The sequence below is a fragment of the Syzygium oleosum genome, unplaced genomic scaffold (genome assembly GCF_021117445.2).
Source record: "Syzygium oleosum isolate NSW1041296 unplaced genomic scaffold, Sole_v2.1 Sole_v2.18, whole genome shotgun sequence".
Lineage (NCBI taxonomy): Eukaryota > Viridiplantae > Streptophyta > Magnoliopsida > Myrtales > Myrtaceae > Syzygium > Syzygium oleosum.
This window is the reverse complement of record NW_026607502.1, coordinates 892797-918382: the sequence shown is the minus strand read 5'-3', so window position 1 is coordinate 918382 and position 25586 is coordinate 892797. Positions and strand designations below refer to the sequence as shown.

Below are 25586 nucleotides of genomic sequence, written 5' to 3'. Positions count from 1 at the left end.
CAGCAAAGTACAATAATTTATGTTCCACCTCAGGACAAGAGAAGTCCCTTTCTATTTGCTGCCTCAAATACTAGTCGGGCCTACGTCAGGGATGGCACACAAACAATTCACGTTTTCGCATGACAACCCCTAAAAGGGACTGGCGCCAAGTCCTGTATAAATAGATCTAATGGGTTTATGCAACCTCCCATTCCAAGAAGCAAGCCGAATCCTTCTCACACAAGTCTTCATGGAGTCCCAACAGCCCTCGATTCAATCTCTCGTCAAACTGATCAAGAGAGAGATACTCCCCAACATGGGCTCGCGCTCATTCCTCTCTTCTTCACCATATGACACCGCATGGTTGGCGATGATTCCCGATCCTCGCCGACATGGTTGTCCCATGTTCGAAGGGTGTCTGAATTGGGTGGTCCACAATCAGAATGAAGAAGGGTTTTGGGGAGATTATGATCATGATGGACATGAAATGTACGACGGAGGGGAGTGTCTTGCTTCAACCGTTGTTTGCATGACCGTGCTCAAAAAGTGGCATATTGGTTCACCTTTGATAGAGAAAGGTACCGTGTTTTTCACTTTCGAATAACCACCAAATATGGCCATCGAAAACATAATTTTTCTTTATTTACATCGAAATATGGCCATCACAAACATAATTCTTCCTTCTAAGATAAATACACTTTCCTCCTAAGCAAGAGGTAAAACTGCCTCATTTGGGGTTTCATGCGGACCTCAGCATTACGCCCCTGTGGGCTGGAAACAACCTCTACCTTGGTGAGGTACCCTGGTCACCAACACCAGAGATCCAAGGTAGGCCCCCGGTTACCAGATATGGTCATCACAAACATAATTCTTCCTTCTAAGACAAATACACTTTGGTGCGTAGATTACTTTTGTGATCACGAAACTAACTCCGTACTTAACTTTTGATCAGGTCACCTCATTCATATTTCAACCCAAGGCCTAACCCAACCAAATCTAATGTGGTTTCTAGTCAAAATAAAGTCAATCAATCATCGGCGGAAGTCGAACTTAAGTCACACGGACATGAGATCTCTAATATTATGAAAGCAAATAAAAGATAGTGCAAGTAACTAGTATATTCGTTTCCTTATTGAAATGCAACATTCATATGGTTCTTCACAAACTCTTCTCTAATACTTCTCCATTTTTATGGATTTTTCACGTTTCAGGATTAAAGTTCATTCATGAAAATGCGGAATTGCTTCTTTCAAGAAACAAGCATGGAAAGGTTCCCCGTTGGATCTCTATCATCTTGCCCGGGATGGTTGATTTGGCACGTACTGTTGGTTTGGAGGTCATATTCCCCGAAAGCACAGAACGTGCCATTGCAGATTTATTCAGCAATCGCCAACGAATTCTCGAAAGGTAATTCTAATACTTTCCTTCTTTATTTGTCGAAAATTATCATGTCTTTTTTTCAAGTTGACCTACTTTTGCACATCGGTCTCGATACTTTTAAATTTCAGTACTCATATAGCCCCAACCATTTCAATCAACAATTAATTGTCATGGAGTGAGACCAACCAGAATTTTGGCTCGATGATAATCAGTCCTGAAGAATAGACAAATGGGTTTTCAGAGCCTCGAGTCTAAAAGCGCAAAAAAGTTGTTTTGGGGCCCTAAAGCCACCCACAACTCCTATGTTTTTTCCACCTCATACACAATCATAACTTTTAGGGTTTTGCCTGCAGGGAAGAACTTGGGGACAAGAACCAATATTACCCATTGCTGTCGTATCTTGAGGCATTGCCTCCAACGTACAAAATCAGCCATGAAACCATATTGAAGCATCTGGACAGCGACGGCTCTTTGTTTCAATCACCCTCTGCAACATCAAGCGCATACCTAGCCACCGGGAACGAAGAATGCTTGGCTTATCTTCAATCTCTTGCTTTGAATTGTGCTTCTAATGGTGGTAAGTGAACGATACGTTCAAGAGATTTTTAGATGCTTTCGGAACATGTCATTCTTATTTCCTTGACTATTTTCAATTCATGAAAAGTATATATTGTCATTTGTTGGAAAAGAGAATAAAATTATCGTAATAATTGATGGGTTGTGATTGATTTGAGTTGATGGAATTGTCCTATATCTGGGGCATTGAAAGTCTCTCGTTCTATAGATGGTATGACAAGGAATGCATCGACTTTATTTGTGTCTTTTTGTTTCTTTCAGGTAACCTTATATGGCCAATTAGATGGTCACAAACTGGAACCTATCTGCATACATAGAACAGAAACTTTGACTTTTTTTTAGCAAATTCGGGCTGGAGACGCAAAACCGAAGATTTTGATATTTTAATGGGGCAAAATCCTTCAAATCCTTGTATAGGGACTTAAAGTTGAAATTCAAATCATGCTTTTAGATTAAGTAGGCTGTGTTTGGCGTGAGACAAGACTTCAAATGGTGGATCACTAAAAGCTAAACTAACGAAAACTAATTTAATAGGAGTAGAGTAATTATAGCATATCCCATCGCTGTAAGGTTTGAAAATTTATTTGTTAAATTTACATAGTTTTCCTTTAATAACGTTCATAACACTTGAATATCTTTTCGTTTTTCTTGATGATTAAAGCAGTTCCATCTCTATACATCGTGGATGAAGAGCTTACAAAACTTTCCATGGTTTATCAACTAGTGAGATTAGGGTTGACCGAGTACTTTGACCAGGAGAAGGATGAAATTTTGGCACAAATCTATCGGTTAGTAAAAGTTTCCTAGTCTCTTTGTTGTGTTCTAGAAAAACTACTAAAGTTTCCCGACAAAGCTGTCGCCTATTTTCTATTGTCGATTGTGATTGCTTTTGAGGTCACCGAAATTGTCCATAGGGCATCTCTAACTAATTCAAGCATACTAACATTTCTTTTTTCAGGAACTACATGCATGAAAAACCGATCACGAAATCAATTCATTCAATCGGTGTCGAGCTATACAAAGATTGCTTGGGATTCTGGCTTTTGCGCATGCATGGTTATAGGGTATCACCATGTACGAGTTGCAAACTTTATAAGTTCCTCAATCGGCTCCTTATCCTTGGGGTCTTTCATGGATGATATTTTGAAGTGGTTCCATTAATTTCAATTGTATTCTGCATTTTGCAGCAAGCTTTTGTTGGTTTCTAGATCGTGAAGAAGTTCGAGATCACATCGAAAAACATTATGAATACTTCTCGAGTGTGCTCCTTAACGTTTATAGAGCCAGCAATCTCATGCTTCCAGATGAACATCAACTCGAGAAAGCGAGAACTTTCTCGAAGAAGTTTCTCGAGAAAATTGCTTCCGAAGGAGCAAAAGATGAAAGCATCATCTCGTCGAGTCAACGCATAATGGTTAGTGTAAATATTCGGTACTTCTTTTCGTTCTGCATAATGAGTTATGATATCAATTAACACTTGAAATGTCCGTGTAGATTGAGCACGAACTGGGTCTTCCATGGATGGCTCGCCTAGACCACCTGGAACATAGGATGTGGATGGAGGAAAAAGATGCTTGTGTGCTATGGATGGGAAAATTTTCTTGCCATAGGTATTAATGTCTAGGGTTAATACCGTGAAAAACCGCAAACTGGTACAACCATGACAAATTTACCCCGAACTAATTTTTTTACCACCAAAAACCCTAAACTGGTACACATGTGACAATTTTATCCCAAACTAATTTTTTTACCACAAAAAACCCCAAACTGGTACACCTGTGACAATTTTATCCCAAACTAATTTTTTAACCACAAAAAACCCCAAACTGGTACACCTATGACAAATTTACCACGAACTAATTTTTTGACCACCAAAAACCCCAAACTGGTACACTTGTGACAAATTTACTCTCCGTTAAATTGGATTAATATCACGAAAAAATCACAAATTCGTAAACTTGTGACATACAGAGGGGTAAAACCCAAAACTAGTACACTTGTCAACTATCACGTGTCATAAAACTCAACAATTTGACAATAAAATTTAACAAAAACTAACATAGGGTAAATTTGTCACAGGTGTACCAATTTGAGATTTTTCGTAGTCAAAAAATTAGTTCGGGATAAAATCGTCATAGGTAAAATTGTCACAAGTTTACCAGTTTGGGGTTTTTTGTAATCAAAAAATTAGTTTTGGATAAATTTGTTACAGGTGTACTAGTTTGGGGTTTTTCGTGGTATTAACCCTAATGTCTAAAAAGGGAAATTATAAACTCGGTTTATTACTAAGCTATAATATCCCATTAACCTTTTGTTTTTCTTTGGATTAATTAGGTCATCATTGGTTCATAATCAAGATATAGTGCAACTGGCTCTGCAAAACTATGTATTGAGACAATCTGTTTATAAGATGGAGCTTGATGTAGTAAAAAGGTATATATGCAAAAAGTTTAATAATGGATTGTTAACTAGCAAGTACTTAGGCCTAGTGACTCTTAAGTAATGGATGAATTCAGGTGGTCTGAAACAACCGGACTTCGCAAGATGGGGTTCGGTCGAGAGAAGACAATGTACTCTTATTTTGCCGTCGCCACTTCTGTTTCTCTGCCTTGTAACTCGGACGTCAGAGTACTGGTCGCCAAGAGTGCGATTGTAATAACCGTCGCCGATGACTTTTTCGACATGGAAGGTTCATTAGAGGATCTGGAAAAGCTTACTGATGCGGTTCAAAGGTGCAATTTATCTCAAGAGTTGCATTCACTAAACTAAATGCACAGGGTGACTACATGCCTACATACAAAATTAATGTGTGTACGTTAGACTGATTATCACGTTACAATCCATGCGATTATTTATCCTTCAAATCGCCTCTTTCTATGGGTGATAAACATTATATTAGGTGGGACGGTGAAGGATTGAGTGCTCACACCAAGACCATATTCGAAGCCCTCGACGATCTCGTCACCGACTTTAGAGTAAAATGCTTCAAACAATCAGGGAAGGACATCAAGACACACATTCAACATATAGTACGTCTCATGTTCCCACATTATACTTCTCTTTCTTTAATTTGCTACTTCGAGCAATATCTTTCTTTTAAATGGGCTAAAACACTGTGTGTTTCGTTCGAAAGTGGGGGGAGACATTTCATTCATGGCTCATGGAAGCGAAGTGGAGCCGAAGTGGAGGTGTGCCTCCGACGCACGAGTACCTCAACGTGGGCATGACGTCTATCGCAGCGCACATCTTAGTCCTTCCCTCTTCGTGCCTCGCGAGCCCCACGACGCCGTTACATCAGCTGTGGTCCAACTCCTACCAGCCCATCACCAAATTGCTCATGGTCATCACTCGGTTGTTGAATGACGTCCAAAGCTACCTGGTAAAGTTATTAATGTTCGATAGCATTCGTCTTGAGGCTGTTTGAACTGTTCAATATGATAGGGCTGAGTTTGGCCGCCGGCCAAGCAGCTATAGTTGGCCGCTGCTCCCCAGGTGGCGCTTGTTCATTGCGCTCTTATTGTGCAGCTATGCACACTCCTTGTTTCTTTTCCCAGTTTGTACGCTTTTCTCCTCACAAGCCCCACCTGCTTCTCTCTCTCTCTCTCTCTCTCTCTCTCTCTCTCTCTCTCTCTCATTACAGAAAGAAGAAAAGCAAGGGAAATTGAACTTTGTGCTGCTCTACCTAAAGGAAAACCCCGATGCCAACATTGAGGACTCCATCAAATTCGTGCAATTGCTGCTAGACCAACTGAAGAAGGAGTTCCTCCAACACGTCCTCGACAAGCCCTGCGACTTGCCTGAACCGAGCAGGCGACTCCACCTCGGGTGCTTGAAAGTGTTCCACATGTTCTTCAACTCCTCTAACCGCTATGACTCGGACACCGACATGCTCCACGACATCCAGAAAGCGCTCGTGGTCCCACCGCAAATCCCTAAATTGAAGCCGTTGAGGACTTTGCCTGAGCAACTGGGACCAAAGCCGCGGGTGTTTGAGACCAAGAGCCTGTCCGGCCAATACGGCCTCAAGCATTTTCCTAGGAAGAGCTTTACTGGGTATCGAATGTCTTCCCAAACTGGTCTAGGGAGGAGTTGGGAGAAGATGTACAAGTCATTTAGTTTTAGGTTATCTTTCGCTTAGTTGTAGCAGTGATCTTCGTGTACTATGGTCATGAAACAGTAGCATAGGTTTCCCCACCTGAAGCTATTTTCTTCTTTAGAAAATTTAGATATCATTTTCAATAATGAAACTAGTGCGTAAGAGTTGATCCACGTACTTCAATGCAACGGTATTTTGTACTTCAATCTTATTATTGTCCGTTTTAAAAGCGCTACCAGTCCCCCTTTTAATTCTGTCATATTTTGAACAATTTGGAATCTTTGCCTGAATTTACGACCAAAATAGCAATGGCTATTAGTCATATATGATCGAGACCAAGTTGCCATGAGAGTGGCACATGTACTAAACTAGATCTGGCTGATGAAAATAGCGAGTCCAATATAGGTCTTACCAGAATCCCATCAAATGTGAAGCTTGTCCAATTTCTGTTTAGTGCATCAGTTAGGTTGACTATTCTATTGAGGGAGAGAGAGAGAGAGAGAGAGAGAGAGAGAGAGAGAGATCACGTTTAATTGGTGGAAACTAGAATTGTAGGCTCGAGCGCACGAGAGAGACGGGATCATGAACCTTCGATGCGCCACTTGCAACGGCGCGAGGACCATCACACCACAGCCGATCGTCGTTGCCTCCACCCTTGACCACCGTTGCGCGATCCGCTTTCCACTACCCCTTGCTACAGATTTCCACCACCAAACCCACTAATCTCGAGACACGTGTGCCACTGGTTCACATGGCCACAACTTATCCATGTCGTCGCCGATCCCCAGCTTGGCCAGTATGCCTGAGCCTCAGATTTCATATATGAGTTTGAGCTTGCCCTAGATTCGACATCTAGGGCTCGGGCCTAGCGTTGCCCCATTACTTCATTTCTTCATAAACATATCTAACCATCCAACATCGCACGTGCGCATTGCACATTCTTGCACTCTAGTAATTTAATAACCACCTATTACATTTATTGACAGGTTGATAGGACTTGAAATAATTGTATTAGGATTAAAATTTCCATATCAATACCCATTCATAATTTTCCATGACAAAGTGATTGGGTGACTGTTTATGTGTAAGGAGACTGATAGACAGGTTTACTCATAGAAACTTTCCTAATATTTCTCCCACTGATTTGAACAACATCTAGGGGAAATGGCAACTCGTCTGGTCTGGACCAAGAGCAACTCGACTAGGGATGGAGACTCTTCCCTCGCCTCATTAGGACCCTCCGATAACTAGCACAAGCGAGTACATATAATATGCTAATAGGGGTAATCCGCTAATAAATAGAGGTTCGCGGGCAAAGGTATGAAATAATTTATCAAGAGGGATGTTACAACTCGGCTAAAAGGAGAGGGAAAGGCATTTTCAATTGAAGCACTTAGGACTTCAACCTTTTTTGTGCAATTGGCTATGCAACTACTTCTTTTTTGTACGCTAGGAAAACTACCAAAATCCTGACAGAATTAGAAGCTAGGAAAATGAGTTGAACACTCAAAATCCGATCATATATATTTGTCTAGAAACTTAGAAGCATAGGACAATTACCTGAGAGAATTAGTAATTCAAAAGAGAAATACACATAATCCTGAAATATAGAAAATCAATGGAAATATCCTAATTAATTCTAACACATGATTTTTTTTTTGGTCAGACTATAACACATATGATTAAGATTAGTTTTTTTCTTAGCCATCTTACCCAAACTTATGACCACATTGTTGATATTGTGGTTTATGACTCGGAATTAGAAATTTTTAGGTGTAATTTTTGTTAAGATATGCAACAGGCGAGCATGTATGCATACATTGAATTCACGTCATATCTTCGATGTTCTCCACTACCAAGCATAAATAATACCATCTTCAGACCATTTGTTCTAGCTTTGACTCATTCCACTCCCATCGTCAGGTTAGTAGATTATTTTCATCAGTACGATACTTATCTATCTAAAATAGATTTTTTTTTTTTTGGTAACCCAGGGAACCCCCGCACGGCCGACAGCCGGGAGGTAAACCCTGGGGGCGACACGTGCTAGCCACCACACACGTGCACCGATTAAGTCACCCTGCGGCGCCCGGGATTCGAACACTCAACCTTTTGCGAGAGGAAGAGTATCCTTTCCAGCAGCGCCACCCAGGCGGGTGGTAAATAGATTTATTTATCGTGGTTAAAGAATCCTAAAATGGTATTCAGTTGTGTGAAAGAGCACAAGAAAAAAAAAAAAAAAAGCTTTCAGCGCAGCCTAACGAGCCTTAGAAGAATTATGGGAAAAAGAGAGGAAGAGAACAAAACTAATTTCGTTTTCATTCAGAGTTTCCAGTCTAAGCCCTCCTTTTCAGTGGCAAGGAACTCAAGGATCCCATGTAAGCATCATGAAAATCAACGGTCTATCGATGTCCTACGAGCGACAGTATCATAAGAGCCTTTCGCCATTGTTGCAATTATTTCAACAATGTCCCACCAAAATCTCAGAAATCGGACGTCATGTCATCTTTCAGTACCAATTACTTTCGGACACGCTATACAGGGACAGGGAAATGAATTCATCGATATTTGCTACGACAGACAAAATGACTCAGGTGTGACCAGGTTCAATTGTGAACAACGTGGAAGGACACTTACGTGTGTAGTGGCCTTTGGAAATCCTTCAATGCCAATCAGAATGAAGGATAAGGAGGCTCGTATATATCCATAAACTCTAACTTAGGAAGTTCTATCAAAAGAAAAAGTTAAAATTTAATAATTAGAGAAAAACATTTTAATCATGAACTCGCGTGCATCTATCTATCAAAGGAAGTCTGACCCATCTTAGTTATGTAAATAACGTTCACTAGTAAATTCTGTAGCATATCCGATACGCTATTGTCGACATTAATGAGAATGGAAATGAAATATATTATTTGTAGGCAACAAATAAAAGGATTGAATTGATGTTGTACATCCGTCGCAATACTCGTTAAATATAATCGTACTGCACATTAACAATTTATACCGTGGCAACTTAGTTGACGCAATGGTCTTTACCTAGAAAATTTCACTGACACATTTAATGTGCAAATTTCACTTCATGTTGAAGATAGAACTGAAAACAACGGTTGAAATTGTCGACTAGCACTTGGCTGTGTAGCACTTGGATTCCTCGACCACCACTTATTGGTTCTTTAGGCACTGAAAGTCTACAATTTCCTGGAGGAAGCCAAGTCAGTCAGAATTGATATGCCGAGGATCGGCCAGATGGGTTGAAAATAAACAAACTCAGTACAGCACATGATTGATGAAATGAATGCCCGAGGTAGTAAAGAGTTTGTGCTTGACTTTGCCATTTATCTTAGCTATATGATAAGAACTTTGGCCTACGCGTGAAAATATGTAATTGAGGTGATATATAGGGGTATGGAAAATTTGAACTCCAGACTTCCTGCTATAATACCATGTGAGATTTTGTGAGTTCAGCCTACACGTGAGGGGAAATATTAGAATATTATTTAAATATTAACATTTTCATCTAACAACTTAAATTTTTAGAGCAGTTAATAGTGATCCCACAAAATCTCACACAGAAAGCACAAGAACACATGAAATTTCTCTTATATATATTTAACTAAGTCTAACACAAAATTATGGTTGAATTACAAGATAACAAGCGCATTTACATATTCCAAAAGCCTTAACATGGACTTTTTGAAAATGCTAAATGAGAGACTTTTAGTCCGAAGGGGTTTTCGCTCACTCTCATTTCAAAGGCTACTTTGTCTCGTCCATTGATGCGGAATAGGAGAATCACTCATTCTTACCATCATCATATCGATAAGGGTCCGAGTTTTCTCGCAATTAGTACCGCATTATCGATATGAGAGAAATTTTAACACGACCGTAATGTAGGCTTGGTCAATGGCTTAACAAAAAGATAAATCCATTCACGGCTTTGAAAGAAATATTTTCCATTCATCATATTTGCCGGGTTTACAAGTCAACAACCCTGCAATTGAGATGGAAAGAATTTTGCCCGCACTCCTTCAAGTGAGATTTTTAACATTTCAAGCTCTTACATTAATTCAAGTACCTTAATATGAAGAGCATTTATAAGGAACAAAACGTAGGCTCGATTAAGGGGTTGAGAGACGAAAAGAGTCGTTAGACTCAAAAAATTTTCATTGAAGGGGTTTTGAAGTTGGTAATCATCTTGGTATTGTTATCAGTCTTCTCCTTCATTGGGGATTGTCTTCTCGTGTAGATACTTTGTCGGCCACGAGAGTCCAACATTTGCTTTTTGCAACTTGGGAGATTATTGCTTCTCCGTTGGGGATGACAATTTGCAAATTTGGCCTTTGACCATCTCCTTTCATTTTTTTTCTTTTATTTCATTTTTTTACTTTTTTTACCCTCTTTTTCTTCTTTTTGAATCCTTTTTTTCTTTTTTGCCGATTTCTCTCTTTTTTTCTTTCTTCTTTTTTTTCTCTTTATTCTGTCATGCACTCATGGACTAGTCAAATTCTGGCTTTTACGATCCCATTAGCTTTTTAACAATTCAACGATTTTGGACTCATGAGGTCTTCGTCTTTAGTTGACGCTATGGACCATGCTATCTCAATTCGGTATATCATATGCCTTGCCCCAGTGTGGGGACAATCACCAACTGGGTTTCAGAAATGAATTTGTAAGATCAACTAGGCTATGCAAAGGATAAAAAGTGTGTATGGTAGAGAAAGAAATGCTCTTCATCATCTTAAGGCACTTAAATTCTTGTTTGAATTCATCTCCAATAAGACACTCGAAGATTGATCCAAGTGCGGACAAGAAAGTTCTATCAATTTTCCTCACCTTATGATGCCAACTTCATCTCCATTCTACCCTGATGTGGGGTGGTTCTTGACAGGGTCAACATGAAAGAGATTCTTCTAATATTTGGGCTCAAAGGGATTAAACAATGGTTTGTCTGCAGTGTTTAAGATCAAGGAATAAAATGCCCCTCATCATTTCAGCGCGCATACCTTTCTCAAGAGAACCCTTTACCTTGTGGATATTGAATTTTGTCACTCATCTCACAGTGTATAATAGGGGATTGTGCATAGGATACGGCTTTTCTTTCATCATCCTAACACATCTCATTTAGAATTCTCAAGTAATTCAACATCATTCATTAAATTGGTCTATCTTCATAATTCTTTAGTGGAACTGGTGAATTAAACAGGCAAAATCTTCATGCAAAATCTCTTTTCAAAAGATGTGAGCATTTTATGATCTTATCGGCTTTATGCACAAAAGAGTTTGTGACTTCAGAACATATAATTTCTCGTACTCAAAAATTTCATCGAAAGCATGAGAAACATAGTTTTGAGCCTTTATTTAAAGAATTGTCCTTGCAAGAAGTGTTAGATCTTAAGAATAACAAACACAAGGATTATCTCGAAAATGGATGTCCATGGATTGCCCCCATTTTAAGGTGGAAAGGACACATGAATTAATTGATTGAGATTTGGAAGTCTGATCTTTGATTTGATAAATGCTCTATTTTTGCTTTTGCCCTTGCAAAAAAGAATGTGCATTATTGTGGAATTTTGATGATCCCAAAATTATCTTTGGTACTAACGTTTACTATGACAAGTTAAGTTTGAGAACATCATCAATGATCCTCTTATATCGGCAAGGATGAGAAACTAGGTTCTGATGTTTAGGAGAATAAGTACCAAGTGAGTGGTATCTCATGGTAACTTGGAAGAACCAGTTGAGTCAATGTTTTTGAAGGTTCTAGGTATTGATGAAGATAGAAAGATCATTGATTCTCACTTATGTGTCATTCAGGTGATATCATCACTGAAGATCGTCAACCAAATCACTCACAATCTGCACCGGTGATAGTGGGCATAGGATCGTGATGGTGATGCATTGCTCTAATGGTGGTGAGATATGCACTGGAATATGACAGTTGATGGTGCAAAAAATAACTGCTATAGGATTGGACTTCGTCGCTGGAAAACCGAGAAAGAAATCGAAAAAGTAGCTAATAGCTTTTCTACTTAAGTATAGTGCGGTAGACCCCATTTTAGGAAACTTGCGATAGTCAGAGAAAGCAACTGTAGGAGCAGTTACAATGCTGTCAAAGGTTTCCAACGACTCTCAAACGACTAGCTAAGTGTCCTTGAAGTTCTTCAACTTATATATTGAAGATTTCAGTATATAAGGAGCAGCGTAGTTGAAGAATAGGCTTAGACACATTGAATATTGTTTGTAGGATCTAAGTTAGAAATTGTCTCTGATATTGTTCTGCATTTCTCTCTGTATTGGTTTAGCACTGTAATAGCTGATATTCAAATGTACAAGTGTAAGTGCAGTGAGTGTGTTCTGATAGTGTGATCTATCGTGTCAAAGGAACATCACTAGCTAGTTTTAACTTGCAATGCCGATTACTAATGGAATCCAACCATTGTTAAGGTTGTTTTCTGAGAGTAGACGTAAGCTTGGGTATAAGATCAAACCACTATATATTGCTATATGATCTTCGTACTACACTCTATTTACTGACTAGCATTACACACGCTAATCTATATTTGTCACTGTCTAGAGTGGTGATTGTTTGATATTCTACAAAAGATTTTTTTATCACCACATACAACCTATTTAACCCCATTGTAGGTTGTATTGTTAGTCCCAACACAGTCGGCGAAGGAAACCAGCCATAGTCAAGGCCCGGCGACCCCACCGGCCATCGTGCACCCTCATTGTTAGGGGTGATCGATTCTAGGGTGCGCAGTTCCCATCTTGGATCCGGGAACCACCAATTAAGGACCGGTTCCACAAAATGAAATTGGAACCGCCCACTTGTTCCATGGACCCACTGGGGAACCGGAACACTAGTCCAATTCCCGAGTGGGTCCATGAAACCGGTCTACTAGGTATATATTAATTCAGGAAATATTTTGAGGGATCCTATTTAATTTACGAAACTGCAAGATCCATTCAGTCTACGTCTTGGATAAGTAAAGGTGAGGGTCTTCTTATTTCCACTTTAGTCTATCAACTCTTGAGAAAAGAATGCCCCTACTGTCGATCTCTTATTCTAATGTCTCCCCTGCCACTATCGACTTCCTCTCGTACTAGAGTGCTATCTTCTTATCTCTTAATTATGGATGCCCCTCCCTTTCCCTTTGCATCTCTCCCTAAGATGGGAGGTGTGAAGTTCTCTTGTAGCTTCTTAGCTACCAGATTCATTCTCGTTTTGATTCACTATGGAATTTTCGAAATCTACAAAAACATTCTTGGAGAGGGCTCGTAATGATCTTCTCAAAGATCACAAGGTGCTAAAGTGGCAGGAGTTGGGGGCGATTTGTAGGTTTTTGTGAAAGTGATGCTCAACTCATGTTCTTTCTGAAAGTATGTATGGTTAGTGGCAGCGTATGAAGGTGAGCTTGCCCTGCATGAGGAAGGCTGAAGTTTAGAAAATGAGCATCCAATCCATCGATAGTTTCTGCTAAGACGATCCTCCTTGGGTTGTGTCCATCTTTCAATTGGTTAATCACATGTACTAACACGATCTTGTGATCCCCGTGGTTCTGAAGACAGGAATTAGAAGGTACAGGGTAGCACCCTTAGACCCCCAAAAGAAAGGCATTCACCTACTAGCTATTGGAAAGTCTTTGTTTGCCGCAAAGTGAACAAAATCGAGGAATCAAGATCTTCCTATCTATTCAATGATAGATTTCGAGAGAGAAGGTGCAGGGCAAGACCCACCATCTGATCTGAGCAGCTTAAGCCTACCTACTGTCGAACGGAGTCAACGAAAGCTTCTATTTCAACGAATGTCCGGGTGGGAAGAAATGATGAATAAACAAAGAAAATAGAGTAGGGAACTCAATAAGTGCTTCTGAAGAGGCGAGGAGTGGAGTTCCCGCTCATACGAAGAAGTTCTTCTCTAGTCCAAAAGGTCAAGCCACCATTCTTCAATGATGAGCTCTAACGAACAAATATAGAAAGATTACCCAGGAGCCGCTCGGGGCTCGATCTTCCCTGGCTTCGTTGCTCTTTTACACATCCATATTCAGTCTAGAATCTGTGAATAGAGAAATAGTTGCCATGCAAAGAAGTCAAAACTAAAGCGATATGTCCTCCAGAAGTTCTACCTTCCCTGAAGAAGCCAAATAAGTGCTTCAAGCATTTTCTTTCTATGCTGAAGAACACCGGTGATCATGTATCACACAACAATACTATAAGATTTTTCCATAAAGGTCACAAGCTTCTCTTCATATGCATTCATAATCTACATTACATATCACACGTGAAAATGAGTTTGTCAAAAGTTCGCAAGACCAACCAAGCAAGCAAATAAAATAAATCAACTTCTCAATTGAGGATAAATGAACATAAATGTCCACTTCTCAAGCTTTGAATCTAGAACCAAGACGACAAAGGATCCACAAGCCATCTCCAACTTAGAACTTTAACATTTATCCATAAAAGAAAAGATCACTCCAAGACTCCAAGTTCTAACCCTTGAAAAAAAATAACAGTAAGTATAAATCATCATTATTTTTAAATTAAAATTACTAGAAATTGAACTCAAACAATTAATGGAAAATCTCACCAAATATATTCCTTCCACTTCAACTTGTAAACTCTATGTACCGTTAATCTCCGTGTTAACATAATCCATATCTAACAAAAAGAATATATTAAATAAAGCATTCACTCATTAGATATATGAAACAATTACAAAATGAAAAGATATAGACTTACCCAACTTAAACTTTTCCGCATTCTTGATGCACTCTTCAACATTAATTGGCTCAAGAACTGTTCTCAACCAATCTTAAGTGCAAATCAAAGATTCCACGGCTCTAGGAGGCAAAGAACTTCGAAAATCATCAAACACATGACTAGATATACTAAAAGTCGACTCCGAAGCAATGGTAGTTACATGAATAAACAAAATATCCCAAGCCATCAAAGATAGAATTTTAAACTTTTGGCATGCAGTGTTCTACCACATTACAATGTCAAGATCACAAGCATCTTTACATTCAGCTTTAAGATGTCGATCAAGCTCTGATAAGTTGCCCTTGGACGTTTTTTCTACTTGTTAAGAAAGGCTTCATACGGCTCTCGCACATAGAAATCCAATCGAAATTTTTCCTTTTGCTACCCTCATCACAATCAAGATCGCTTCACCACCCAAATTTTTGTCACGAGAACCAAGAGAAGATTTCTCATACTATTCAAACAAATGTTCCAGGGCGAACTTCACCTTATCAAACATCTCATCAACTTTCGCACTATCATCATAAATGAGTCTATAACAACACCTCACATAATATAACTTTTTTCCTAGGATCCAACATTACCGCGATGAACACCATCATATTTACTATTTCGAAACTCTCATAATATTTGTTAAACTTATGTTTTATTTTCACACCCATAGCTTGTCACGCCCTGAACCCTACGGCACGCGACAACCCCTTCGCCGGTCGTATTGATGCGACGTCCCAGGACTCGTCGCCGACCCGAAACCCAAATCAGAGAATAATACACATGCGGAAACGATCAAACACCCGTACAATATAAATCATGACCAAGGATAGCAACAAATACCATAAACACATACTAACATTAATAAAGAGGATTTACAATATCCATTAACAGAAATATACATAAACCAAAACGGGTCAGCAAGCCACTAACATCAAAAAGGAGTACGTGGCTCGGGGCGGTCAAGTACTCTATCTAAAAGGGCTCATTCCAAAAAGTGTCGGCCCTAAACCCTAGCTAAAGTCAGGCTAACCCCTATGGTACCCAGTCCGGGTCGGATCCCGAAGACTAGGATGAATCATCGGACGACTCGGACTCGGAATCCATAAACTCCGGCTCGGACTCGACCTCCACTGGCTCCTCCTCGGGATCATCCTCCGGCTCTGACTCTAGCTCCATAGGCTCCGGCTCGGGATCGGATTCCCACTCCATCGGCTCCTCCTCCTCAGGGTCGGAATCCATCTCGAAGATGACTGGCCGGGGGTCAGAATCTTCATCGGACACAGCGTCGGGGCTCACTATCTCCCCATCAGCAGCCTCCGGGTCCAACTGGCCTAACCCGTCAAACAGGACATCGAAGGTCCTAAGGGGCCCGTAAAAGCCAGTCTGGTCCCAGTAGCACCAACCTAGATAGGGATGGGCCTTGAGCTGTGGCCCGCCCTCGTCGACCCAGACAATAGTATAGTATCTAATATAGGCATCCCCGTTCCAATTGAGGTACTCGGTCACCGAACGGTCTATACGGTCCGGGATCCCAAAACGCAGTGGTACTCCTACCATCCTCAAGGCTGAGGGTCTGAAATGTTGGGTTATAACAACAGTGAGAACGAATCTCAGCGAGTAGGCCCCCTAAACCTAAATTAGGCTAACATACACCTCCAGACAAGCAACTAACCAAACAACAGTCCAGTACACAAACAACTTAGGCCCTCGGGCCCAAATCAAATCTATCAATGACCCTGCAAGTTAAGCATATAATAATAATACCAAAACCAATAATGGTATGTACACATCATCAATTGGCCAAGCGCACTTGCCATGCACATGCTCGTACTCAATAATGCATACTTCATACACGAGCCCATTTCTCATTTAATCACTGACCTGCGTTAAACGCATCAGGTCCGACCCGCATTAAACGCATCAGGTCCATTACTTTCCAATTAATCTCCGACCCGCGTTAAATGCACCAGGTCCATGACACAACCCGCATGAACGACGTCTCAGGTTGGCCATCTTCCGATAAACCGGGCATCGTCCTGCGTTAAACGCCTCATGACGGGTTCAATACCCCGCGTAAACGATGCCTCAGGGCTTATGTGATCACACATGCACACTTCACCAATTTATTATCTGAACCTCGCGTAAACGACGCCTTAAGGCAATTTAGGTGATCACATGCCCAATGCCACTCGTGCAACTCGCATGATTCACATAACATGCCAACATTCATTATGCACAAATCATGGCCATATCATCCAACACTTGGGGCATCAATTGAATCCATAATACTCATTCAATTCAACATATCAATATGCCCAATTCGCCAATCAAAATAATTTAGCCGCGATCCACAACTTGGCACATAACAATCATGCAATTAAATCATTAAAATCTCACGAGCCTATGGTCCACCATGTCCCTCATCCTTCGGCCACAACAAGCACCCACTACACATTGCACAATTAACTTCAAATCATGCACAAATCTGCCACCACATGGTCCAATCAAATCACACATGGCATAACGCATTTAAACCATCAACTAGCAACACGCGGTCCGATCAAGCCTATACCAACCAGCTATTAATCAGGCCATTCTAGGCCTCTAAATCACCATCAAATCACCACACTAGGCAACCAAAATCACCACATGATCAGCCTTAAACATCCGCCAATAATTAACCCCTAAAATATCCTAATTAACCCCTAAACTTGGCTAAAAATGCACAAAATCCTAATTAGGGTTTAGGGTTTCCACTCACCCAAATCCTAAGCTCCAAATGTGGGCTGAACAAGAGGGAAAAACGGGCTGGGCGGTGCTGGTTCAAGCCGGACCAGCGGCGACGAGCGACGGCTCCCTCGGCAGCGAACGGCGGCGGCGACGGGCGGTGGCTCACGGCTGATCCCAAATGGCGAAGAGGGGCGGCGGTGATGGTGGAGAGGTGTGGAAATGGAGAGGGAAAAGGTTGAGGGTGGCGGTGGCTCGAGACGGCCACGGACTGGGGGCGGTGAGTAGCGCTCGTGCGGCGGTGGCGCGGCCAAGGGTTGGCCGGACGGTGCTGGTGGCGTGGCGCTGAAGATGAGGGGGAGAGGTGGAGAAAATGTGTGACATTCCGAATTTCGACCCATTTTTTAGATTTATAAAATGTGTAATTCGTCAGTGCGCTTATAATAAAATCTCGCCCGGAACTGATCACTCTTAGGTTATTTTTTTTTAAAAATTAGAGATTTTGCTAGAATCGCACTCGATCGAATTTGGCCATTATTTAGAGCCCGAACTTTGGTGTCGAATTTCTCGGAGTTTCATAACGAATTTAATTGGACGGTGTCGATATTATTGTGGCCAGCGTCAATATTGCCGTTGGATCGGGTGCGAATTTGGACTAGTAGACCTCTCTCGTAGTGTGTTTTAGTTATTATCTTTTGACCCTTTTTCCTAATTTATAATTAGGGTTTTTCGTGGGCCGTTGGATCGTTTTCGGATTTGAACGAGGATCGTCGGATCGCACTCAAGTGCGTTTGACTTTCTCTCTCTTCTCTCTCTCTCTCTCCTCCCGCACGTCGCCGCTGCCCCACACCGCTGACTTCCTCTTCTTTCCCTGCTGCCCTCCCCCACGTTGTTTCTGCCTTTGCTGCTGCTGCTGACTTCTTCCACCAACTCCACCAGCCATCATCACTCCCCCATGCTTCAGCTGACTCCCCACGTTGCTGCTGCCTCTGCTTTGCTGCTGCTGCCATGCCTCTATTCTGCTGACTTCTGCTCTTGTTGATCATGTTGGTTGACTGCTTCTGCTCTTACGTTGCTTGCTGCTGCTGCTGCTGCTTCTGCTTTCCCTCTGCTGTGACTGACTTCCACCCATTCCCTTGCTGCTCAATTATTGCATTCTGCTGACCCTTGCTGCTACTTTGCTGACCACCCCCACGCCTGCTGCTGTTTCTGCTTCATTTATGCCCCACGTTGCTGCTGCTTCTGTCCTTCAATTGCTGCTGCTACTACTTCTTCTTCCCTTCTATTTCTTCTTTGCTTCTTCGGCTCCTTCATTTTGCTTTTGCTTCCTTTGGCTTCTGCGGCTTCTTGCTTCTCCATTTCATCCCGCCAGACCAGCTGCTCGCTGACCACCACAGCCACGCCGTTCAGCCACCGTGAGCTCAGCTCACCGCCGGAGTTGCTGCTGCCTTTTCTTCTGGGTTTTCTTGCTTAGGCTAAGTGTAAGTGGCTTCCTAACCCTTGACTAGGCTAAGGGGTGACTAATGGACATATTAGGGATGGTTTAAGGGCTGTAGATAGTTGGTTTAGTGGCTGGTTGTGCTTGGTTTGCTTGGTGGTGCTTGTTGGTTGATTTCCGGTAAGGTTGCCGCTGCATCACTGGTGTTTGCTATTTTTTCTGTGACTGTTGTGGGCCGAATTTGGAGAGATGTTCCTCATTAAAGTTGCTCCTTACATCTTGAAGTATAATATAATTTAATTTGGGAATTTTTGGAAGTCATTTGAGGCCATTCAGAAGTCCATCTCTGTACTGAAATAAGTCTGCCGGAAACACTGTTCCTCCGACCTTCGGGTCTGTTCGAATTTTTATAAATTTTTCAAGACCTATTTTCAAAATACTCTCTTCACAAAACTTGTTGGGGACATTTGTGGCTATGACATATAAAAATTTCAAATCTTTCTAAGGAGATTTGGTTACTGTTTGAAATGCATTTTGGAAGCCGGATGGCCAGTCCGAATGAAATGTTTTATGTTCGACTTTGGATGACAAAAATAGGTGGTTCTAGACAGAACTGGATTTTGTGTTCTTCATAAACAATGTTCATCAAGATGTTTTGTACAACATATCCAAATTTCATAATTTTTTGAATTGATTTACTATTTATTTCAAATGGATTTCTGTCACTGTGCAACTGCCCAGTTTGGACCCGATTTTGTATATTCTCGATTTTTCTCTCTCTCGAGAATTATTCGGTGTTATCGTGGCGTTTTGACGAATTTAGTTGACATCGGGCTAATTTACAAAGATAAGAATTGGTAATGATTGCTGAGGTGTGTGCATGGTCACGACACGTTCCGTCTAGGCGGGAGTTCTAGACGATGCCCGACGGGAGTTCGGATGCCGTCTGGTACCCGGGGTTGCCGGGGGGTGTTCGATCCCAAACGATGCCGATCGCGGTGGAGGCCGGATCGATGCTCCTAAGTGGAATGCCGTTGGGTACCCGGCTTGCCGGGGGGTGTTCGATCCCCAACGTTGCCGTCGCCGACGTAGCGGGACAATGCCTGGTTATGCTAGAAGACCGACGGGAGTTCGGTGGCCCGAGGGGTTGTTAATAATTTGGATTTAATGAGTGCGATTTGCATTGGAGAATGCTTTGCCTGAGTTAATTGATGAGCACGTCTGGATTATTAACCGTGTCATGCATGATTATGCCTTGAATTGCATTGTACAAGCTTGATGAGCAATTGGCCGTGTTATGGCGATATTTTAACGTGCATGGCTTGTGTATGTGCCGAGGTGAGGTAAGGACGCCTGTGATTGTTTATGGCACGTCGATTGTTTGAATCGCATGTTTAGAATTGTTCGAAAGTACGCTTTGGCCTAGGCGAGGCTTAGGTAGTTGCTTATTGAGAAGTGTTCTCATGGTTGTATAACCAAACCATTTCAGACCCGCGACCGTGATTGATCCGGAGACGCTGCCAGAATACTACGGGGATTGAGGATAGGTCGAGTTAGCTCATCTTTTGAGTGCCCCTTTTTGTAAAGGAGTTAAGCTTACCAACCACCCGATCCTTGTTGTTGTGCGTGGTTCGTAGATAGTGATCTCGTAGAAGGCTTGCAAATGTATGTGTTGTAATCGATGTTATGTTTATAAAAGTGTCTTGTTAATGTGTATTATTTGTCTCTCTACTATCCCGTTGTTTATATGTTATTTGGAGAGTTCGAGGTTGCTTCCACATGCGTTGCTTGTTAGTGTTTGATTGGGTCGGCGACAAGTCCTGGGATGTCGCGTACATTACGACCACAAAGGGATGATCGCGCGCTCGTTCGGGTTCGGGGCGTGACAAAATGGAGTGGCCGAATGGTGGTGGTGGTGTGAGATGGTGGCGTGGACGGCGGCGTGGCTGGCGGTTCCGGCGGGCGGCGGCGGCGTGTGGCCGCGGCTGGTGGTGCTCCGGCGGTGGCTGGCTTCTTCACGTGAATGAGAGGAGAGAATGGAGAGAATGAGAGGGGAAGTGGCCGGCCAAGAGGGGGAATGAGGAGAGAGAGAGAGAGAGAGAGAGAGAGAGAGAGAGAGTGAGAGAGAGAGAGGTTTTGAACAAAGCTTGAGTGGGAGTTGTTGACCAACCCCACTCACATTTACAAAGCTACCCACCCCACTAAAAACCTGATCTAATGGCCAAGATTTAAACACTTATCATTCATATCCAAAACCAACGGCCAAGGTTGATTCTTGCACAAAATATCTAGGGGCAACTTGGGGATTAGCAATGGTGATGGGGGATTTATTGGTCCATGATTTTCGGCCACTAAGGGGGGCTGAACAAGTCCAAAATGCCCTCCAATTTTCGGAATTAATGCTTAGGGTCCAAGGGCAAAACGGTAATTTTTCACTCCCGGTCCAAAATTCCATTTTTCGACTATATCGATCCCAAATATAATTGGCCACACTAATACGACGTCGTCCTTGCAAAATAGTCGCGTACGTCCGTGAAATTCGACACTCGAGTTCGGATCCAATTCAACAATCAATTTCGCTCAAATGCGATTTTAGCGTCTCTCACTAACGAGCGGCTTTTTAGGGGTTACGCGTATCGACCTAGGGTTACTCAAGTCGTGACGGTCTCGATTTCCAAGAGAACGTGAGAATATATCGCTAGTTCCGATTTCGCGATCGTTCGGAGTAGGTTTAGGACCGTTCGCCACGCGCACTCTCGGTCGTGCGGAATCACCCGCGATCCGATCGTACCTCATTGGCAAAACCAAATCTGTCACCCTCCTTGGATCGGCCCGCATTGGTCCAAAATATTCTCTCGTTGTTCCTTGGAATCGGAGCTCGATTCACGGTCGAGTTCTCGAGTTCACGTACCGTTTTCCTAGTTAGCCATTCCCTATTGATCAGTATCCCGAGAATGATCAGTTCCGGGCGAGACTTACTAAAACGAAATGAGAAATACATATCCATTTCATTGATCACGAAAGTGGGTCGAATTCAGGATGTCACATAGCTCTCTTCCCTAAAATCCAAATCATTCATCGCTTCTTTAAGATAATTATAAAAAGAAGCTATCTTCTCAAAATAATCATTTGAAGTGACATATAAAGTCTTAGACATCTTGTTGGTGGCATAAAAAAATTTTCAAAAATTTGCAAAGAATAATGGCATTTTCCCAATCAACACTATTTGGAGTATCAAATTTACGCTTAGATGAAAAAGAAAAATCATCTTCATCCATCCTTTCAAAAGCTTTTCTTAGCTTTATGGTAGTGTGTAACAATAGGTAAGTGGAGTTCCACCTAGTGGTGGCATCAAGACACACTAAACCTTTATAAGTGATCATTGTGCTCTCAATGCAATATTGAAATGTTGTAACTCTCAACTTGGCACCCCCCCTATCTTTAGATTTTCGGCCACTTGATGGGTTGAATGATTTTTACTTTATAGGTTTAGTTTAATTAAGCTCAAAACCAACCTGCACCAATCCACTTAGTTCAAGTCTAATTACAATGCAATTTATGTAGGTTTAATTAAAATGCTCTTAACATCTATATGTAATTTAGCTAATATTTTTGGCTTGGAGGACATGGTCAATTCCTAATTTTCCTATGCAATAAATAACTAAATGTGTCGCCAAAATTTAGATATAAATAGTGCACGTATATCAAAATAACCAACTCGAACCTGCAATGGGCCATGGCGACGATCCCCAGGCTATGGTCAAGGGCGACATGGTGCTACAACTGTACGATTAATGGCCACACATTAAGGACGGCCGAGTGGGAGTACTGCGGACCCGATCATCATTGTAACGACCCGGTTCGACGAGGGCGGGGAGTGGTCGCCGGGGCCAGAGGGCGTGGACAAGGAGCGGCTCCTGGCAGGCTTCTAGGATGACAAGGGGGGCATGTCTCTTGTCCCACATCGCTTAGGGGGGAGTCCTGGGCTAGTTTATAAGAGCTTGGGAAGCCTTAACTTGCAAGAGGCCTTTTCTGGAGGTAGTATGGGCTGCCCTCGGAGGAACAAAACCGTGAGGACTTAGTGTCCAAAGCGGACAATATCTTGCGAGTGGGACCCAGGTCGTTACAAATGGTATCAGAGCCGACTCCCGACCGCGTGTGGGGCCACAGCGGGGACGCTGTGCTCGAAGGAGGGGAGAATGTAACGACCCAGTCCGACGAAGGCGGGGAGTGGTCGCCGGAGTCAGAGGGCCTGGACAAGGAGCGGCTCCTAGCAGGCTTCTAGGATGGCAAGGGAGGCATGTCTCTTGTCCCACATCGCTTAGGGGGGGAGTCCTGGGCTAATTTATAAGGGCTTGGGAAGCCTTAACTTGCAAGAGGCCTTTTCTGGGGGTAGTATGGGCTGCCCTCGGAGGAATAAAACCGTGAGGACTTAGTGTCCAAAGCGGACAATATCTTGCGAGTGGGACCCAGGTCGTTACAATCATGGAATGATTTTAATTGTTGTTGAGTATCTTTTAGTATCCTCCAATCTTGTGGTATCGATAGAAAGTGAGAACTCTACAGTTTTGTATAGTTTGATGAGTTTCTTTATATTATTCGATTTGGGATGCACTTCATCTTAATCAAAACATGGGTTTGAAAATCTTTTACATCTACGAGGGAGTTTTAGAGCTCCAAATCATGATGACCCATAAACTTTAGTTGTTGACATGCACTAGTAAGAATGATATTAATTAAATCGGTTTGTCTCTCTCTTTTATATTTAATAGATCGCAATAACAATATTAATCGGTACTTTTACATGACACCTATTAGATCCTCTATGTTGGCTAGTGTAATGATTCGTAGCCTTGAAATCTCGTACAAGAGTATTTATGCATATGTTCTTGCACTTTGCGGGACGTTACCTTGGCCAGCTGACTCCCATCAGACCGGTTCCTAAGAGCAAAGGCATTGCTCATCACCCAGGCAAGATCCACAACCCTTCGCCTCACCGCCATCTTCACACTCTCGTCCATAACCCTTCTCCCAAACCCGACCCGAGCTCTCTCATCGACTAGGCAAGCCAATCCACGAAGTCGCGCATTCTTCAAATTTAAGAAGAAAAATTGCTAAGAAATTGCATCCGGGTCAGGTCGAATTTGGGTTTGGATCGGGAATGGGTCGTTAAAATTGTATTGTGTATAAATAGTTCTATATGGGTCGGACCATTCAATCCGACTTGACCCACTCGTTTGACGGACCTAATTGTGGGCTCGGCCACATGAGAAAAGACGAGGTCGTGAATCAATTTAATCGAAAGAATAGTAGAAGTCTTAGCCACATGAGAGAGTGTCACTTGAGATGGGAAAATCGTCCAAAAACTACTAAACCTATTGTACGGTGGCCAATTCAGTCATAAACTTTTAAATTGTGTCAATTTAGCCATAAACCTTTTGATGATTTGTCAATTTAGTCCTTAACCTTTAACGATTTGCCAATTTAGTCCTTTTGGCCAATTTTGGCCAGAAATCACTAACATGGCGGTCTAGTCAACACCAACCGACCAATGTTGTACAATCGGCGCTGACATAGACAATTTTTTTCTTTTTTCTTTTCTTTCTTTTCTTTTCATTTTTTATTTTTCCCTCCACTGGCCATTGTCGGGACGCCCGTGATTGGGCCGACAAAGGGAAAAATAAAAAGAAAAGAAAAAAAAGAAAAAAGATGCAAAAATTATCCATATCAGCACCGACCATGCCACGCAGGATAGTTAGCGCTGACTAGATCACCACGTCAGCAATTTCATATCAAAATTGGTCGAAAGGACTAAATTGGCCAATCATTACAAGGTTTAGGACCAAATTAGCAAATTTTCAAAAGTTTTAAAACTAAATTATCACAATTGAAAGGTTTAAGACTAAATTGACAAGTTTTCAAAAGGTTTAGAACTAAATTGGCACAATTGAAAGGTTTCGGATTGAATTAGCTGTCGTACAATAAGTTTAGGACTTTTTAGACAATTTTTCCCGCTTGACATGGTTTTGGGTCGTGTTCAACGAGTTCAGATGCTTTAGTGAGGAGATGTGAACAAGGGATGAAAGCACGGATTACTTAAAAAGGGTAAGGGAAGATCTAGAGGGACATGGAAGGAAACGATAATAAAAAATATGAAATATTTAGGCTTTAGAGAGGATCTAATAAAAGGTTATGTGTAATAGCATAATAGAATTTATAGAATTGAGCCAAGATAAATAGTGGGATCAGCCTTGATTTTATTTTTCTTGTTGTTTTTCGATAAACAAAAAATGAATAAAGGGGCGACTGGTGTCAGCAATCATTCATACTCGTGGTTGGAATATTCGATTTCAGTAAGAGCTATTGCTCAATGACTTAAATGAATAGGCGTCTACAATCTCACCGACATACCAAATAGTAGTTTACAAAAGGAACCAATAATTGATAATTCTAAAAATTGTATGATATAAAAGAATAGGCGTCAGCGGTTCCGACATTCGGTCTTACTATATTTCCGTGTAAACAAGGATACAAAGCGACTCCAAGGTTAGGAAAACATTCATCGGTCTTATTTGATTGATTTGATTTAGTAATTCACTAATTTCTATCGAAGCATATCGAAGATTGAGG

The 25586-nt window shown here is 41.7% G+C and overlaps 1 pseudogene; it reads left to right on the top strand.

Annotated features, from left to right (window-relative positions):
* The first annotated feature begins 234 nt into the window (after positions 1-234).
* Positions 235-6260, top strand: LOC115690865 (S-linalool synthase-like; annotated as a pseudogene).
* The last annotated feature ends 19326 nt before the right edge of the window (positions 6261-25586 follow it).